Genomic DNA, 19,057 nt, shown 5'->3' with positions numbered 1-19,057 from the left:
TCTCTCTCTGCTTCGTAGTCTTTTTTTCTTCTCTTTTACAATCTCCTCACTTTCTTCTGTCTTCACTTTCTTCTCTCACAGACACAGTCTCTTTCCTTCTTTCTCACAGTCTCTTTTACACCCAAATCTTCTGTACCCTGTAGGAGAATTCGGCAGGTGTGGAGTAGTAGTAGATATGGAGGGAGCAGCACTGATATTACTGTGTACAGGAGAAAGAGAATCTGAAAGAGCGAGTGGTGAGGAAGAGGGCATTACAGTCTCTATAACAGTCTCTACTACATGTATAAGAGGGGATGACAGTCTCTATAACAGTCTCTACTACATGTATAAGAGGGGATGACAGTCTCTATAACAGTCTCTGCTACATGTATAAGAGGGGATGACAGTATAACAGTCTCTGCTACATGTATAAGAGGGGATGACAGTATAACAGTCTCTACTACATGTATAAGAGGGGATGACAGTTTAGCAGTCTCTGCTACATGTATAAGAGGGGATGACAGTATAACAGTCTCTACTACATGTATAAGAGGGGATGACAGTATAACAGTCTCTACTACATGTATTATTATGAGTGGGTCTCTAGATGGTTGATCAGGGTGTTACTGCCCTGGTATTGGGGGGCTCTGGTGTGTATGAGGGGCAATCATCTGGATTTACAGTCACTCAGGAAGTGTTACGGCTTGTACAGAGTATGGCGATATGTGTGATCCGTGGTGGAGACGCGAGGCACCTGCTGCCTCCTGCCAGCTGATACAGTCAGGATTCCAGCTCTGGAGGCTGACCTCACAGTAAACCCTGGATGATCTGGCACCTTCTGTTTAGTCCATTACATTATATTCAGCTGGAAAGAGCAAAAATATTTTGGATTCTCAATTGTGAAAAATTCCGTCCAAACCGGAATATTCCGCACGAGCAGAAGGTCCAGTAGTCTGGCGGCTGGTAGTCCAGAAGTTGTGCAGTGGGTGGGGCTTATGTAACCATTACCAACATTATAAATTCCCATAAACCACTATTGACCCACAAGTCTTTACATACAATCACCAAACTACCATAAATAATGAATATCACCCTTCATTCTGTGATCACTCTAGACCACCAGGGATCCTGGATATTGCCTACTATACAGTTCTTGACCACAGGGTACACTAAACATATCCGGCAATACCACTATAGACCACTGGGAATGTTGGGTAACACCAGTTGTACGATTGTACGAACTACCAGGCATAGTGGAAACTACCATCTGTACCACTCTACATCACCAGGGACATTGGATCTTACTATGTATACCACTCCCTACACTCTCCCTAGACCACCAGGGATGTCATTGTCATTCCACTGTACACCATTAGGAAGATTGGGTATTACCAGCTAAACCACGATAGACACCGGGGATAGTGGAATATTAATATTACCAGCTATACCACTCTAGACCACCTAGAATAGGGTACCACCAGCTATACAGCTTTAGACCGCCAGTGATAGTGGATATTACCAGCAATAGCACTCTAGACCACTAAGGATAATGGTACTCCAAACGATATCACTCTAGACCACCAGTGATATTCGATATTACCAGTTATCGCACTCTAGACCACCAGGGATAATGTGTATTACCAGCTACTGGACCCTAGACCACCAGGGATAATGTGTATTACCAGCTACAGGACTCTAGACCACCAGGGATAATGTGTATTACCAGCTACAGGAATCTAGACCACCAGGGATAATGTGTATTACCAGCTACAGGACTCTAGACCACCTGGGATAATGTGTATTACAAGCTACAGGAATCTAGACCACCAGGGATAATGTGTATTACCAGCTACAGGACTCTAGACCACCTGGGATAATGTGTATTACCAGCTACAGGACTCTAGACCACCAGGGATAATGTGTATTACCAGCTACAGGACTCTAGACCACCAGGGATAATGTGTATTACCAGCTACAGGACTCTAGACCACCAGGGATAATGTGTATTACCAGCTACAGGAATCTAGACCACCTGGGATAATGTGTATTACCAGCTACAGGACTCTAGACCACCAGGGATAATGTGTATTACCAGCTACAGGACTCTAGACCACCTGGGATAATGTGTATTACCAGCTACAGGAATCTAGAACACCAGTGATAGTGGACATTACCAGCAATAGCACTCTAGACCACCAAGGATAATGTGTATTACCAGCTACAGGACTCTAGACCACCAGGGATAATGTGTATTACCAGCTACAGGAATCTAGACCACCAGGGATAATGTGTATTACCAGCTACAGGAATCTAGACCACCAGGGATAATGTGTATTACCAGCTACAGGACTCTAGACCACCAGGGATAATGTGTATTACCAGCTACAGGAATCTAGACCACCAGGGATAATGTGTATTACCAGCTACAGGACTCTAGACCACCTGGGATAATGTGTATTACCAGCTACAGGACTCTAGACCACCACAGATAATGTGTATTACCAGCTACAGGACTCTAGACCACCAGGGATAATGTGTATTACCAGCTACAGGACTCTAGACCACCAGGGATAATGTGTATTACCAGCTACAGGAATCTAGACCACCAGGGATAATGTGTATTACCAGCTACAGGACTCTAGACCACCACAGATAATGTGTATTACCAGCTACAGGACTCTAGACCACCAGGGATAATGTGTATTACCAGCTACAGGACTCTAGACCACCAGGGATAATGTGTATTACCAGCTACAGGACTCTAGACCACCAGGGATAATGTGTATTACCAGCTACAGGACTCTAGACCACTAAGGATAATGTGTATTACCAGCTACAGGACTCTAGACAACCAGGGAAAATGTGTATTACCAGCTACAGGACTCTAGACCAGGGTTTCTCAGCGTACGGTACGCGGCGCAGGTTAAGGGGGTACGCGGGAGCCGGCCGGGAGAGGTGCGGGAGTGGAGGGCAGCAGTGGAGGCGCTGATGACGCACATGTCTGTGCACTGGGCCTCAGCTCCCCTGTCCCGCTGCTGCAGTGCGGCCCTGGTGGTTGTCGGGAAGGAGGAGGAGGCTGCAGCAGCTTCCTGTGGGCTCCAGTCACCGTGCAGTACATGTACTGCGGGCTCTGTCTGTGGGGGAGCTGACAAAACAGTACGGCTGCAAAAGCCTCCAGCCGACAAGCGTCTCCCTGGGATGAGGCGGCTGCATCTGCACTTGGCAGATCTGCTGGAGGCCAGGGAGCACCACTACTGATGTAGGTAATAGGGTTGGGGGATGCTGAAAGGCTGGGGGCCACTGACAGAGGATTACCTTCCCCTCCGGCAATTCCCGAGTGTCCCGACAAGCCCCGCCCCCTGGTGACAAGCCCCGCCCCCTGCGCCGACCATGGTTAGTAAGTTAACTCACTGCCAGTTAGAAGTCTCCCGGCTATCCAGCATAGTGTGTAACAGAGGTCCCCCGGCTATCCAGCATAGTGTGTAACAGAGGTCACCCGGCTATCCAGCATAGTGTGTAACAGAGGTCTCCCGGCTATCCAGCATAGTGTGTAACAGAGGTCACCCGGCTATCCAGCATAGTGTGTAACAGAGGTCTCCCGGCTATCCAGCATAGTGTGTAACAGAGGTCCCCCGGCTATCCAGTATATTGTGTAACAGAGGTGACCCGGCTATCCAGCATAGTGTGTAACAGAGGTCCCCCGGCTATCCAGCATAGTGTGTAACAGAGGACCCCCGGCTATCCAGCATAGTGTGTAACAGAGGTCCCCCGGCTATCCAGTATAGTGTGTAACAGAGGTGACCCGGCTATCCAGCATAGTGTGTAACAGAGGTGACCCGGCTATCCAGCATAGTGTGTAACAGAGGTCATCCAGCATAGTGTGTAACAGAGGTCCCCCGGCTATCCAGCATAGTGTGTAACAGAGGTCCCCCGGCTATCCAGTATATTGTGTAACAGAGGTGACCCGGCTATCCAGCATAGTGTGTAACAGAGGTCCCCCGGCTATCCAGTATATTGTGTAACAGAGATCTCCCGGCTATCCAGCATAGTGTGTAACAGAGGTCCCCCGGCTATCCAGCATAGTGTGTAACAGAGGTCTCCCGGCTATCCAGCATAGTGTGTAACAGAGGTCCCCCGGCTATCCAGCATAGTGTGTAACAGAGGTCCCCCGGCTATCCAGCATAGTGTGTAACAGAGGTCCCCCGGCTATCCAGTATAGTGTGTAACAGAGGTCCCCCGGCTATCCAGCATAGTGTGTAACAGAGGTCACCCAGCTATCCAGCATAGTGTGTAACAGAGGTCACCCGGCTATCCAGCATAGTGTGTAACAGAGGTCACCCGGCTATCCAGCATAGTGTGTAACAGAGGTCACCCGGCTATCCAGCATAGTGTGTAACAGAGGTCTCCCGGCTATCCAGCATAGTGTGTAACAGAGGTCATCCAGCATAGTGTGTAACAGAGGTCCCCCGGCTATCCAGCATAGTGTGTAACAGAGGTCCCCCGGCTATCCAGTATATTGTGTAACAGAGGTGACCCGGCTATCCAGCATAGTGTGTAACAGAGGTCTCCCGGCTATCCAGCATAGTGTGTAACAGAGGTCCCCCGGCTATCCAGCATAGTGTGTAACAGAGGTCTCCCGGCTATCCAGCATAGTGTGTAACAGAGGTCACCCGGCTATCCAGCATAGTGTGTAACAGAGGTCTCCCGGCTATCCAGCATAGTGTGTAACAGAGGTCCCCCGGCTATCCAGCATAGTGTGTAACAGAGGTCTCCCGGCTATCCAGCATAGTGTGTAACAGAGGTCACCCGGCTATCCAGCATAGTGTGTAACAGAGGTCCCCCAGATATCCAGCATAGTGTGTAACAGAGGTCTCCCGGCTATCCAGCATAGTGTGTAACAGAGATCTCCCGGCTATCCAGCATAGTGTGTAACAGAGATCTCCCGGCTATCCAGTATAGTGTGTAACAGAGGTCCCCCGGCTATCCAGCATAGTGTGTAACAGAGGTCCCCCGGCTATCCAGCATAGTGTGTAACAGAGGACCCCCGGCTATCCAGTATAGTGTGTAACAGAGGTCACCCGGCTATCCAGCATAGTGTGTAACAGAGATCTCCCGGCTATCCAGCATAGTGTGTAACAGAGATCTCCCGGCTATCCAGCATAGTGTGTAACAGAGGTCCCCCGGCTATCCAGCATAGTGTGTAACAGAGGTCCCCCGGCTATCCAGCATAGTGTGTAACAGAGGTCTCCCGGCTATCCAGCATAGTGTGTAACAGAGGTCCCCCGGCTATCCAGCATAGTGTGTAACAGAGGTGACCCGGCTATCCAGCATAGTGTGTAACAGAGGTCATCCAGCATAGTGTGTAACAGAGGTCCCCCGGCTATCCAGCATAGTGTGTAACAGAGGTCATCCAGCATAGTGTGTAACAGAGGTCCCCCGGCTATCCAGCATAGTGTGTAACAGAGGTCTCCCGGCTATCCAGCATAGTGTGCAACAGAGGACCCCCGGCTATCCAGCATAGTGTGTAACAGAGGTCTCCCGGCTATCCAGCATAGTGTGTAACAGAGGTCCCCCGGCTATCCAGCATAGTGTGTAACAGAGGTCACTCGGCTATCCAGCATAGTGTGTAACAGAGGTCCCCCGGCTATCCAGCATAGTGTGTAACAGAGGTCCCCCGGCTATCCAGCATAGTGTGTAACAGAGGTCTCCCGGCTATCCAGCATAGTGTGTAACAGAGGTCTCCCGGCTATCCAGCATAGTGTGTAACAGAGGTCTCCCGGCTATCCAGCATAGTGTGCAACAGAGGACCCCCGGCTATCCAGCATAGTGTGTAACAGAGGTCTCCCGGCTATCCAGCATAGTGTGTAACAGAAGTCCCCCAGCTATCCAGCATAGTGTGTAACAGAGGTCTCCCGGCTATCCAGCATAGTGTGTAACAGAGGTCTCCCGGCTATCCAGCATAGTGTGTAACAGAGGTCTCCCGGCTATCCAGCATAGTGTGTAACAGAGGTCATCCAGCATAGTGTGTAACAGAGGTCTCCCGGCTATCCAGCATAGTGTGTAACAGAGGTCTCCCGGCTATCCAGCATAGTGTGTAACAGAGGTCTCCCGGCTATCCAGCATAGTGTGTAACAGAGGACCCCCGGCTATCCAGCATAGTGTGTAACAGAGGTCACCCGGCTATCCAGCATAGTGTGTAACAGAGATCTCCCGGCTATCCAGCATAGTGTGTAACAGAGATCTCCCGGCTATCCAGCATAGTGTGTAACAGAGGTCCCCCGGCTATCCAGCATAGTGTGTAACAGAGGTCCCCCGGCTATCCAGCATAGTGTGTAACAGAGGTCTCCCGGCTATCCAGCATAGTGTGTAACAGAGGTCCCCCGGCTATCCAGCATAGTGTGTAACAGAGGTGACCCGGCTATCCAGCATAGTGTGTAACAGAGGTCATCCAGCATAGTGTGTAACAGAGGTCCCCCGGCTATCCAGCATAGTGTGTAACAGAGGTCATCCAGCATAGTGTGTAACAGAGGTCCCCCGGCTATCCAGCATAGTGTGTAACAGAGGTCCCCCGGCTATCCAGCATAGTGTGTAACAGAGGTCTCCCGGCTATCCAGCATAGTGTGCAACAGAGGACCCCCGGCTATCCAGCATAGTGTGTAACAGAGGTCTCCCGGCTATCCAGCATAGTGTGTAACAGAAGTCCCCCAGCTATCCAGCATAGTGTGTAACAGAGGTCTCCCGGCTATCCAGCATAGTGTGTAACAGAGGTCTCCCGGCTATCCAGCATAGTGTGTAACAGAGGTCTCCCGGCTATCCAGCATAGTGTGTAACAGAGGTCATCCAGCATAGTGTGTAACAGAGGTCCCCCGGCTATCCAGCATAGTGTGTAACAGAGGTCATCCAGCATAGTGTGTAACAGAGGTCCCCCGGCTATCCAGCATAGTGTGTAACAGAGGTCTCCCGGCTATCCAGCATAGTGTGTAACAGAAGTCCCCCAGCTATCCAGCATAGTGTGTAACAGAGGTCTCCCGGCTATCCAGCATAGTGTGTAACAGAGGTCTCCCGGCTATCCAGCATAGTGTGTAACAGAGGTCTCCTGGCTATCCAGCATAGTGTGTAACAGAGGACCCCCGGCTATCCAGCATAGTGTGTAACAGAGATCTCCCGGCTATCCAGCATAGTGTGTAACAGAGGTCCCCCGGCTATCAGGCCCGGATTGGTAATCTGGCAAATGCCTGCTGGGCTGCCAGGATTACCAGTCCGGGGGCCGCCGGTCCTGGCCCCCATGTGCACCGACCCTCAGCAGTGGCTGCAAGAATAGCGCAGCTGGCTGCTGCGCTATTCATTCAGCCTCTGCAGAGGGTCGGTGACCTGGCCCTTTAACTGTGAGCGTTCAAGATGAACGCTCACAGTCTGCAGCGGCCGTGCTCTGACTGACAGAACCAGGGAGCCATTGGCCCCTGGCCCTGCCAGTCACTCCTGTGGCCGTCCGGTCTTCGTAGCCGGAAGGTGTCAGGGCCGGCCCGGGGTCGCAGACGTGCCGCGCGCAGGCACGTCTGCAGGAACCTCTGCCAGGCCCCCAGTGGCTGACGTCACTTCCGTGACACGCCACTGAGGACCTGGCAGGAGAGAGCCGCCGCCGCGCTGCAGCAGGAGGCAGGTGCAGTGACCGAAGATCCGGGAGGAAGAAGCTGCCAGGAGCGAGTTGTCAGGTGAGAATGTGTGTGGTTTTTTTTTATTACCCCTTCACATGTGGCCATGGGGGGGGGGGGATTTATGTGGATGCACAGCAGGGGGCTATTCTACATTGGGGGGATGCAGGGGGAGGCTATTCTATATTGGGGGGGATGCAGGGGGAGGCTATTCTATATTGGGGGGATGCAGGGGGAGGCTATTCTATATTGGGGGGATGCAGGGGGGCTATTCTATATTGGGGGGATGCACAGCAGGGGAGGCTATTCTATATTGGGGGGATGCAGGGGGGGGCTATTCTATATTGGGGGGATGCATAGCAGGGGAGGCTATTCTATATTGGGGGATGCAGGGGGGGCTATTCTATATTGGGGGGATGCAGGGGGGCTATTCTATATTGGGGGGATGCAGGGGGGGCTATTCTATATTGGGGGGATGCAGGGGGGCTATTCTATATTGGGGGATGCACAGCAGGGGAGGCTATTCTATATTGGGGGGAAGCAGGGGGGCTATTCTATATTGGGGGGATGCAGGGGGGGCTATTCTATATTGGGGGGATGCAGGGGGGCTATTCTATATTGGGGGATTCACAGCAGGGGAGGCTATTCTATATTGGGGGATGCAGGGGGGGGCTATTCTATATTGGGGGGATGCAGGGGGGGCTATTCTATATTGGGGGGATGCAGGGGGAGGCTATTCTATATTGGGGGATGCAGGGGGGCTATTCTAAATTGGGGGGATGCACAGCAGGGGAGGCTATTCTATATTGGGGGGATGCAGGGGGGGCTATTCTATATTGGGGGGATGCAGGGGGGGGGCTATTCTATATTGGGGGATGCAGGGGGGGCTATTCTATATTGGGGGATGCAGGGGGGCTATTCTATATTGGGGGATGCAGGGGGGCTATTCTAAATTGGGGGGATGCAGGGGGGCTATTCTATATTGGGGAGATGCAGGGGGAGGCTATTCTATATTGGGGCGATGCAGGGGGAGGCTATTCTATATTGGGGCGATGCAGGGGGAGGCTATTCTATATTGGGGGGATGCACTGCAGGGGAGGCTATTCTATATTGGGGGGATGCACAGCAGGGGAGGCTATTCTATATTGGGGGATGCAGGGGGGCTATTCTATATTGGGGGATGCAGGGGGGGGGCTATTCTATATTGGGGGGACGCAGGGCGGGCTATTCTATATTAGGGGGATGCAGGGGGGCTTTTCTATATTGGGGGATGCAGGGGGCTATTCTATATTGGGGGATGCAGGGGAGGCTATTCTATATTGGGGGGATGCAAGGGGGGCTATTCTATATTGGAGGGATGCAGGGGGGCTATTTTATATTGGGGGATGCACAGCAGGGGGGCTATTCTATATGGGGGGAATGCACGGGGGGGCTATTCTATATTGGGGGGATGCAGGGGAGGCTATTCTATATTGGGGGGATGCAAGGGGGGCTATTCTATATTGGAGGGATGCAGGGGGGCTATTTTATATTGGGGGGATGCACAGCAGGGGGGCTATTCTATATGGGGGGGAATGCACGGGGGGCAATTCTATATTGGGGGGATGCAGGGGGGCTATTCTATATTGGGGGGATGCAGGGGGCTTTTCTATATAGGAGGGGGATGCAGGGGGGCTATTCTATATGGGGGGAATGCACGGGGGGCTATTCTATATGGGGTGGAATGCACGGGGGGCTATTCTATATTGGGGGATGCAGGGGGGCTATTCTATATTGGGGGATGCAGGGGGGGGGGCTATTCTATATTGGGGGGACGCAGGGGGGGCTATTCTATATTGGGGGGACGCAGGGGGGGCTATTCTATATTAGGGGGATGCAGGGGGGCTTTTCTATATTGGGGGATGCAGGGGGCTATTCTATATTGGGGGATGCAGGGGAGGCTATTCTATATTGGGGGGATGCAAGGGGGGCTATTCTATATTGGAGGGATGCAGGGGGGCTATTTTATATTGGGGGATGCACAGCAGGGGGGCTATTCTATATGGGGGGGAATGCACGGGGGGCTATTCTATATTGGGGGGATGCAGGGGAGGCTATTCTATATTGGGGGGATGCAAGGGGGGCTATTCTATATTGGAGGGATGCAGGGGGGCTATTTTATATTGGGGGGATGCACAGCAGGGGAGCTATTTTATATGGGGGGGAATGCACGGGGGGCAATTCTATATTGGGGGGATGCAGGGGGGCTATTCTATATTGGGGGGATGCAGGGGGCTTTTCTATATAGGAGGGGGATGCAGGGGGGCTATTCTATATGGGGGGAATGCACGGGGGGCTATTCTATATGGGGTGGAATGCACGGGGGGCTATTCTATATGGGGGGATGCAAGGGGGGCTATTCTATATGGGGGGATGCAGGGGGGCTATTCTATATGGGGGGATGCAAGGGGGGCTATTCTATATGGGGGGGATGCAGGGGGGGCCATTCTATATGGGGGGAAGCACAGCAGGGGGGCTATTCTATATGGGGGGATGCACGTGGGAGCTATTCTATATGGGGGGATGCACAGCAGGGGGGGCCATTCTATATGGGGGGGGGGTGAACGGGGGGCTATTCTATATATGGGGGGATGCACGGGGGGCTATTCTATATGGGGTGGAATGCACAGGGGGCTATTCTATATGGGGGGATGCAGGGGGGGGGCCATTCTATATGGGGGGAAGCACAGCAGGGGGGCTATTCTATATGGGGGGATGCACGTGGGGGCTATTCTTTATGGGGGGATGCACAGCAGGGGGGCCATTCTATATGGGGGGGTGCACGGGGGGCTATTCTATATATGGGGGGATGCACGGGGGGCTATTCTATATGGAAAGGTGTGAAGCAGGAGGCTATTCTATATGGAGGGATGTATTGATGAGGATGTTGCTGGAGCATGAAGCCTAAAATGTCTGTCTGACAGATCCCGTGGAGAGGAGGAGTCATGGCCAGAGAAGCCTTCATGATGGCCGGAGCCAGATGGAGAAGAAAAGGAAAAGTGGACGTCTCTTCCTGCAGAGAAGACGCCTACTGTGAGTCACAGGATGTAACTGCACTATAATCACTTATAAGATCTGCAGAACCTTTATACAGCTGGGATCTACCTCTGTATCAGGGTGTCACACTCCATCCTTCCAGGTGTTGCAAAAATACAATTCCCATCATGGTTTATCTGTCCAGGCATGATGGGATTTGTAGTGATGTAACAGCTGGAAGGCTGGTGTTTGACACCTGTGTTTTATGGTCACTGCTTTGGAAGAATATTGGTCTTTATATGGTGGCTGTTATTTTGTACATATAACAATACTTGGCACATTTGGCCCAATGACCATTGGCAGAACTGCACAGATACGGTAATACATTGTATAGACACATCTATATAACTTTTAAATGGAATCTGTCAGCACCTTTTCGTCTTCTGAGGTGTTGACATTGTGAGGAAGGTGTGTGTGTGTTACCTTTCTTTTTCTGGTAGCTGCTGTACTTTTTCCATAATCTGTTCTGTAACTTGCGGCACAAGTGTCAAAGAGGAGTCTTGGTGCCGCACTTCGTCCCTCCTCCAACTACCCCCTCCTCCCAGCTTCACCTGAATATTCATTGGGGCCTTCCTGGCGACGTCATCTGACTGCAAAGACCTCGCACACACTTGTCAGTTCACGTATGCGGCCTGGCTCTGTGCGGCGCGCACGCTCCCGACGAACAATTCGCAGACGTGGTAGCGCTGAGGGCCAGAGTTGATGCGCACAGTGCGCCTGCGCCGCTCTGATGCTTTACGGCGCATGTGCAAATTGTTCGTCGGGAGCGCACGTACTGCACAGAGCGGGCCGTATGCGCGAACTGACAAGTGTGCATGGGGCCTTTGCCGTCAGATAACGTCGCCAGGAAGGCCGCAGCCAGCCCCCAATGAATATTCAGGTGAAGCTGGGAGGAGGAGATAGTTGGAGACGGGACGAAGTGCATCACGAACGCAGCACCAAGACTCCTGTTTGGCACTTGTGCCGCAAGTTACAGAACAGATTATGGAAAAATTACAGCAGCTACCAGAAAAAGAAAGGTAATACACACACGAACACACACACACCTTCCTCACAATGTCAGCACCTCAGAAGCTGAAAAGGTGCTGACAGATTCCCTTTGATGTACTTTTAATAGAAAACAAGTTTTTCTTATCCGGAGTTCCCTTTAAATATTACCCATTTATTGTCATCCCCTATTTGTTTTAGGACGACCATCTATTCAACAGTAATGAGCGCAGAATACCCACATTTGTATCAAACCTGGATAAAGATTGAGGATTAAAAAGGTAAGTCTTCCAGTACTTATCAGCTGCTGTATGTCCTGCAGGAAGCAATGCATTCTTTCCAGTAACCTAAGATGTTTTATCTGGTAATTTTTTACTTTGAAGGTTTATCCATCAATAACAGGGAGATGAAGCAGCAGCTCATCAATACTTCAGACTACAGATTACACGCTCACTCCGTAGTCCGAGTTAGTAAACTTCATTTTTACCAAACCTATGGTATTAGGGGAAAAATACTATAGGTAGGGTGCTGGGCCTATGGACCCTTTGTCATAGTTGCCTTTTGATGTGGCCTCTGATGGCAGCTGTGCTGAATTGAAAAACATATGTAAACCCTTCTTAAGGCTATGTTCACACTATGTAAGTTTTTGGTTGTAGCGCGTTCCTTGAATAATCGGCCGGAGATTTACGTAGTTTGCGTACAATGGAAAGTATACGATCTACGGCTGCACAGTTCACACTACGCCAGGATCGTACGCGGCGCCGTAAAAAATTTACCAGACCATTGATTGAGGACGAAAATGCCGTAACTTACACCCGTAGCGTTACATGCGGTCCCGTACGTAGTGGTGATTTCTTCATTTTTGCACTTTTCTTTGCCGATCCAAAAGGTTCTGTGGGGTGTCCGGGGCTAGCCGAAGATTTCCAAGTAAAAGACCGCTGTCAGATCGCTACGTAGGGCGCTCGGGAAGCGTAAGTAGACTACGGCGTAAGTTCGCGGACCGTACGTAGCCGGCCGCAACTTACGTAAAACCCCGGCCGGAGTTTAACACGTATATGTCCGGCCGCGAAAATATGCGGCCGGACATATACATAGTGTGAACATAGCCTAAGGCTGGGTTCACACTACGTATATTTCAGTCAGTATTGCGATCCTCATATTGCAACCAAAACCAGGAGTGGATTAAAAACACAGAAAGGATCTGTTCACACAATGTTGAAATTGAGTGGATGGCCGCCATATAACAGTAAATAACTGCCATTATTCAATATAACAGCCGTTGTTTTAAAATAACAGCAAATATTTGCCATTAAATGGCGGCCATCCACTCAATTACAACATTGTGGAAACAGAGCCTTTCTGTGTTTTCAATCCACTCCTGGTTTTGGATGCAATATGAGGACCACAATACTGACTGAAATATACGTAGTGTGAACCCAGCCTAAAGGAGAAGTTCGGCATTTAAAAAAAAAAAAATCGACAGCTGGCAGGGGGGGGAACATAATAAGCAACAGCTACACAACTACTTACCTGCGAATTGTCATGTGCCCGCAAAAGGTTTGGGACCCGCAACAGAAGGCATTTTCCCCTGGGTTCTGATAACGTCACAACTTGGGGGGAAATGCCTGACCTGGCTGATGGATGCCCCATCAGCCAACCAGTGACTGCAGCGGTGTCCCACCGCAGTCATTGACTGGCTGAGTGGAGTATTCATCAACTGGGCTGTGACGTTGAAGAGCTGGGAGCCCTGGAGTAGGATGTGCAAAGTGCTGGCACTGGGAACGTTAAATATGTGTTCTTTATCATGTTCCCCCCACCTGAACTGTATTTTTGTTTCCTTCATGTTGCTGCCCATGTTTAGACGAACAATTCATTCCATACTTATTATCTATTCAGTCTTCTATCCCCAGTTCTGAGCTGCTGCTTTCTGCTGAAGACACAAAAAAGTATGTGTGAGCTGTTCCCTCTGCCCCCCTCCTCCCCCTTCCCTTCTGAGACGGCTGATGTAAACAAGTGCTTGACTGGCTTTATCTGCAGCATTGTAGCTTCTTTGTAATGCAGTGAGTTGTTTACATTAGCTGTCCCAGAAGAGAGGGAGGGAGGAGGAGTGAAAGACGAAGAGAGAGGCTCACACACAGATTTTTGTGTCTTCAGCAGAAAGCAGCAGCTCAGAACTGGGGGAAGGAGACTGAATAGATAATAACAAGTATGGAATGAATTGTTAGTCTCACCATGGGCAGCAATAAACCAAAAGTTATGTTTGAGTGGAATACCACTTTAGGACTGCTACACAGATGAATTTTAATGCAAAATTCTCACATAATTTTCCAAAGTGTGTCTATTTTCTGCATACATATACACATAGAAAAATTAGGTAAGTAAAGAAATGTTAGATCATCTGAAGCTAAGTTAATTAATAAATGACTATGACAGGCAGGTTAATCATTCATGAACATACAGGGGAAGAGTCCAAGTGAAACTTCAAATAACAGAAATCCACAAAAGAAAAGTCTAAAGAACCATGAATAATGTGCTGCAGTACGGTCTTACTGTATTTTTAAAGTTTTCCACCCTTATTACTAGGTTAGTTTTTAAGGTAGGGCACAATAAATTAGATACACGAGTGAGGATATAAAAATTGTTTTTTGTACATGTAAATCACTACATGTTACACAACTACATGTTACAGTTACACAACTAATATGTAATAGCTAAACCAATAACCCCTCCAACATAGATAAAGCCAGTGCATATGATACAATTACAGGGAGACTAAACAGGGTTATACTACAGCAAAACAATATAGACCACCAACAAAAACAAAATGCTCTACCCAAAAGATATGTAATAAAATGAATCTTTATTAATCATGAGCAAAAATACCATATTGTAAAAACAATGGATGGATCAGAACAGCTGCTTGCAGACACATGGCCAAAAGAACAAAACGTATAATGTGGTTATGGGACAGAAATTACATAAAGTCTATATATAGATGGTAATAATAAGGTGCCTAACACCAGTAATCCAAATACAGTGATCCCTCAATTTACAATGGCCTTAAGATACAATATTTTCAACATACAATAATACTTTCTGGACCATTGTAACTTGAGACCAGACTCAACATACAGTGCTACAGAAAGTCCAGATCTGCGAAACATGTAAAAAAAAAAATAGCTGATCGACCAATGAGAGTGGCTATTTTACTGGTAAAATCCCAGTATTAGTGAAGTATCTGCACTGGTTGGCTGGTTGGTATCTCCTTCCTACAGTACGGTGTGATACTACATGTTCTGTACCTGGGCCAGGATGAGTCGCTCCTTTGGGCACCAGGTGAGAGCGGCTTCATTTTATTTTTCTGGGACCCTGTGTGATCTGTACAGAACCCTGAAAACGCTCCAGTCCTCTACACAGAAAGAAATTTAGAATCTCTTGTAGCTCTTTCTCACAGTTGTATGTAAGGGCTTGCTTTATCCATATTAGTTAGTTGCTTATTTTCCTTTAATGTTTCATTTTTTCTCATTTTGGGGGATTTAGAACCAATTTCCAGTTTTCCATAGAGTTTTGGTCTCAACATTCAATGGTTTCAACACACAATGGTCGTCCTGGAACCAATTATTATTGTATGTTGAGGGACCACTGTATTCTACATAACCAGTTGGACTATATGCAATATGAAAATGACATGTGTCGACAATCTAAAAAAAATAACAATATTCCCTACTGGTAAAGCATTACCTAAAGTGCTGGTTCACACTACGCCCATGCGGTATGCCCCAACGTGCGTTTCGGCAACACGCCTTTCTCGAGGGGTGAAAGGCAAGAATGTGCTTTATCTACTGTTAATTTAAATTATGAATGTTATAAAGACAGTGACACTTTAGAGGTGAAGTCTGGGGGGGGAGGGGCAAAAAAATTATTTCTGGCCGGAGGTGGGGGAACTTAAAAAAGAGATCATATTCACCTGCACAGCGCCACAGACCCCTCGCGGACCCCAGCCGCCTGTCTTCTTAGCTCTTCTACGGCTACATCACAACCCGCCTGACTGATTCCCTGCTTAGTCAGTCAGTGACTGGGTCGGGGCACCTCTGCCATTACTGATTGCCTGAGCTGGATAAATTCCACACACTTGTGACGCCGAGTTTCAGCCGAGTCGTGACATATCCGGAACCCAGAAGATGACACCTGGCGGGATATGGGAACCCAGTCATGTGGCACAACGCGGGGACAGGAAAGCTTAGTGTCTTTTTTATTGTCGCCCTACCCCTTGCCCATAATGATTTTTGCCCCCCCCCCCCCTTTGGCTTTCCAGTATATTTCCCTTGAACCTTCTTCCAGCCCGCTTGAAGGCAACCATTTAGCATGATCACGCTGCTATAGCTCCAAGCTGTAACAAATAGATCTCCAACACAACTCCCATACTAAATCTGTGGTGTCTTCATCAGTAAATGTAGCTACTCGAAAAACATCTTTTTTTATTTTCCTGCACACGAGGCAGGGGGAGAGCTGTGAACTAGTCGTGTTTGTGGTGTCTGGGCTGCGACTAGTCATGGCTCTGCCTGTCAGTGTGCTCTACAGCTATGATTGACATGCAAAGAGGCAACTAACGTGTATCTCTGCCAGTCAATCATCCTGGCAGAGCACACAGACAGGCAGAGAGCCGTGATTAGTCACAGCCCGGACACCGCCCACATGACTATCTCACGTCTCTCTCTCTGCCTCCCGTGCCGGAATAAAAGATGTTTTTCCAGTGACTACACTTACTATTGAAGACACCACAGATACAGTATGGGAGCTGTGTAGGAGTTCTATTTGCTGCAGCTGGAAGCTATGTGTGTGTTTATTTGCAAATGGGACACAAGTCACCCATGGCAAAGAAATCCTGACCTAGATAAGATTTCTAGATATTACATAAACCAATGCTCCATAGTAAATGAGTACTGATCTCTTAGATCGGCACTTGTTTACAGAGCCTTTACATTGCTTGAGCATCAGGTAGGTAGGGCCTCACTAAGGATTGCTGGATCTTTTATGCAACCCTTAGACCACTACAGACAGTGGTCAAAATGAGAATGAAACAGTGGACAGGTAAAGTAAACTGTTGAATCGTCAGCTGTTGGCCTCGCATCACTATTACACTATTACACCACTATTACGCGATACGTGGTCGGCCGCCGATGATTTTAGGTCAGGGCCCAAAGAAACGATCAGCCAATAATCGTTTCATCAGCTGATCGTTGTCTCTGTTACACAGAGTGATAATCAGCCGAATTGGGCCGATTTTGCTGATTGTCGCTTTGTGTAATAGGGCCCTTAGTCTTTGACGTTAAAGGGGTTATCCAGCGCTACAAAAATATGGCCACTTTCCCCCTACTGTTGTCTCCAGTTCGGGTGGGGTTTTGAAACTCACTTCCATTGAAGTAAATGGAGCTTAATTGCAAACCGCACCTGAACTGGAGACAACAGTAGGGGGAAAAGTGGCCATGTTTTTTGTAGCGCTGGATAACCCCTTTAAAATAAAGACGCAAACACATTACCATCTACATGGGTAAACATGTTCTTGCCAATGTTATATGCAACTGATGTCATCATTTTACCTTATTTCAGCTGGTGGAAGAAAAGTAAAACCTGTCAGAGGAGAATAATTTCACTTCATCTTGAGATCGAGGTTCTTTCCTGTTGGCGCTCTTTAAATGACTGGAAACCCTTCTGTATAAATACAGGCAACAATATATGTGTGTTCAATCACGTCACCTATACAATGGGAACCACATAATCATAAAATAGGTGGTGGCTCCCTAAACCACTATATACAGAAACATGTATGTATAGCTTAACATGTAAAGTTGAGTGGTAAGTAGAGATAAGCGCAACTCGAGCATGTTAGAGTCTGATTGTTCGCCATTTGATTACCAGAGGCTGAAGAGGAGTGGGAATCTGGGTAAATATGGATACAGCCATGAAAAACAGATACGAGCATGCTTTAGTTGTGCTCATCTCTAATGGTAAGTAAGGTCTATTCCTAATGTCTATTTTCACAAATATTAAACTCCTATCCCAGCAATAGAGATACCAACCAACCTGGGAATGGGTCCCCAACACATATTTTCACATTTATTCATAAATCCAGCACTTCTTTGTCTGTCAAAGTGACAGTCCTAAAAATTTATTACAGCTCCTAGCTAGAGTATATTTCTACTATAGTTTACGCCACTTGATGGTTCATTCCCTTTGTTGTGAAGTCCCACCCACTTTTTTAAAAAAATTCTGTTATGCTGTTCTACACATGTGCTGCATGGATTCATGCTCCAAACTGGTGCACATAGATACCTTTCACTAAAACTGTGCAAAATAAACTTTATTGCTCCATGTGGTAAGTGTTAATAGTCATAGCGTTTCTCCTGCATAATGTACGTGTCACTATCTGGATATCATGTCAATTACTCTCCTGTTATACACCATTTTGATTATATTGTACATGATCTTTTCTGTGCGTTAGAAGTAAAATTTACTATTCCCATAAAGTCTGAATGCTGGTTCTTCTGCTGCAAACTGACACCATCTGCAGCAATGTGTGTTGGTATCTTTCTTATACTGAGCTTGGTAAACATTAGACAGGACATGGCAGCATAACACCATATTACAAAGCAACATCACACATAAAACAAGGCAGTGCAATGTCAGTAATACAAAGTAACAAAACTGTGGTGACAACCAACCGTTTCAGTATAACAGGACCCTGTACTTGGACACTGCACATGTTTGTGTTTTACTGCTACTTGAACTTACACTTAGTACACTTTGCACTCATGGTAGCCAGTGTTCATGCCTGGAGCCTTTAAAGTGAACCTGTGCCCTGGGCTGGTTTAATAGATTGTCTTCTTCAAGGTGGTGACACCTATAGTTATAAAAAATGAATTGGGTAAGGCAGTGAAAGTGTGACAAGTATTATCAGAGCTGGATCTTAAAGCGACTCTGTACCCACAATCTGCCCCCCCCCCCCAAAAAAAAAAAACCCGCTTGTACCTTCGTTTAGCTGCTTTTAATCCAAGAGCTGTCCTGGGGTCAGTTCGGCAGGTAATGCAGTTATTGTCCTAAAAAACAACTTTTAAACTTGCAGCCCTGTGCCAAACTGCGGCCTAGAGCATGGGTCTCCAAACTAGGGCCCTCCAGCTGTTGCAAAACTACATTTCCCATCATGCCTGGACAGCCAAATCCAAAGCTTTAGCTGTCCAGGCATGATGGAAGTTGCGGTTTTGCAACAGCAGGAGGGCCGCAGTTTGGAGACCCAAGGCCTAGAGCAGGGGTACTCAACAACTTTTAGTGAAGGTCCACTTCCCGGGGTCTATTGTCAGGTGAAG

At 48.3% G+C, this 19,057-nt stretch overlaps 1 long non-coding RNA gene across 2 annotated transcripts; it reads left to right on the top strand.

Annotated features, from left to right (window-relative positions):
* The first annotated feature begins 3,044 nt into the window (after positions 1-3,044).
* On the top strand, positions 3,045-18,193 carry LOC138796980 (uncharacterized). Of its 2 annotated transcripts, XR_011363871.1 has the most exons (4): positions 3,045-3,238; positions 10,595-10,703; positions 11,895-11,974; positions 17,304-18,193. It is a non-coding gene; the product is annotated as an uncharacterized lncRNA (long non-coding RNA). The 2 variants fall into 2 exon arrangements; XR_011363872.1 differs by lacking the exon at positions 10,595-10,703.
* The last annotated feature ends 864 nt before the right edge of the window (positions 18,194-19,057 follow it).

This window comes from Dendropsophus ebraccatus, chromosome 7 (genome assembly GCF_027789765.1).
Source record: "Dendropsophus ebraccatus isolate aDenEbr1 chromosome 7, aDenEbr1.pat, whole genome shotgun sequence".
Taxonomy (NCBI): domain Eukaryota; kingdom Metazoa; phylum Chordata; class Amphibia; order Anura; family Hylidae; genus Dendropsophus; species Dendropsophus ebraccatus.
The sequence above is the reverse complement of the archived record's forward strand: the minus strand, read 5'-3'. Positions and strand labels throughout refer to the sequence as shown.